At 41.5% G+C, this 1,565-nt stretch overlaps 1 long non-coding RNA gene across 1 annotated transcript in view; it reads right to left on the reverse strand.

Moving 5' to 3' along the window:
- The window catches only part of LOC112140139, a 1,835-nt gene extending 961 nt beyond the window's left edge, over positions 1-874 (reverse strand). The window contains exon 1 of the long non-coding RNA XR_004947616.1: positions 413-874. This is a non-coding gene — a long non-coding RNA (uncharacterized LOC112140139). The remainder of the gene's footprint in view (positions 1-412) is intronic.
- Between the last annotated feature and the right edge of the window lie 691 nt (positions 875-1,565).

Consider the following 1,565-nt stretch of genomic DNA (forward strand, 5'->3'; position numbering starts at 1 on the left):
AAGATAGATTGATTTTGTGCTAAATCGGCACCCACGGTGGCTCTCCGTGCTGCTGGGCAGCTAACCGCCGCCACTGCCCAGGGACCCGCAGCCTGGACAGTAGACCTCGCTGGTTCTGCAGGGCAGAGGAGATCGCTATTGGAGCCTGGAGAGCGAAGCTCGCTAACTCATCATGCTGTCCATGGGCTCTGTGACAGGCTGTACATTTAACAGTATTGCAATTAAAATGAATTGTTTTGTCCTTCTTGGATAAAAAAATGTATCCCATTGTTTTGACTGTTCAATTTTTAAATCTTAAAACCCACTTATAGATGGGCTTCATTTTCTTATGTTACTTAACTCTGTCAAAAAAAATTGCAGAATATAATGGAGGGAAAAATCGCAAACAGCTATGGAAAGTCACGTTAGTTACCTGAAAGCTGTACCTAAATCCTTGAGGTTGGATGCTGTAAACCCCACTGGCTCCATTCTGAATGGATGAGCAGTCAGCTGGTGCATCTGCCAAGAGAAGAACAAAACAATATTAAAGAGTTTATTAGTGTAAAAAGGAAAAAAATAAATAAAAAAGACTTCTTTACCTGTGTTTCCTGATCCACTCTATTATTAAAAATAAAGAAAAACAAGAAATGATGAGACTCAATCTATGGGTCAACAGTTATTTACACAGCATAAGTAGTTAACTTTATTTACCCCAGTCTGCATGGAGAAGACCAAGAGGAGAGCTAGCATGGATCCAGACCATCCAGAGAGACCTCCCATCATGACCTGAGTTTAGGAGAAATATTTTACAAATTCATCAACAAAGCTCCTAACAGAATCATCTTCTATGAACCTAAAAAGGTTTCAGTGTTGTCAATGAAGACTCCCTCCTGGAACACAGACCTGNCAGTTTCTGGGTGTTAAAGGGAAGAACGATTAACAAAACGTTCCTCTACCTGTGTTTCCTGATCCACTCTATTATTAGAAATAAAGACAAACAAGAAATGATGAGACTCAATCTATGGGTCAACAGTTATTTACACAGCATAAGTAGTTAGCTTTATTTACCCCAGTCTGCATGGAGAAGATCAGGAGGAGAGCTAGCATGGATCCAGACCATCCAGAGAGACCTCCCATCTTGACCTGAGTTTAGGAGACATATTTTACAAATTCATTAACAAAGCTCCTAACAGAATCATCTTCTATGAACCTAAAAAAGTTTCAGTGTTGTCAATGAAGACTCCCTCCTGGAACACAGACCTGTTTGCTGTGTGGTCCTTGAGTCGCTGCTCAAAGTCACTCAGCAAACAGCAGCTTTTAAACTCTGTCTGGGATGCCACACCTCCGTCCACGTCACAGCCTCCATATCCTCCAAGTAAAATGGACCTTTCCTGACCTGGTATTTAGATGAGCTTCTCCACGTATGGGTCATGTCTGCCCAGAAGGACATTTCTGCTTCTTCTCACTCATCTGGCTACACCTGCCTGATTGAATGAACAACATTCCAGGACAAACCCAAAGAAAGAATCAGGTTTTGGTTTTGATCTGACACTGAAATCAGACATGTTTATGTCATGGTTAACAGA

The sequence above is a fragment of the Oryzias melastigma genome, unplaced genomic scaffold (assembly GCF_002922805.2).
Source record: "Oryzias melastigma strain HK-1 unplaced genomic scaffold, ASM292280v2 sc03015, whole genome shotgun sequence".
Taxonomy (NCBI): Eukaryota; Metazoa; Chordata; class Actinopteri; order Beloniformes; family Adrianichthyidae; genus Oryzias; species Oryzias melastigma.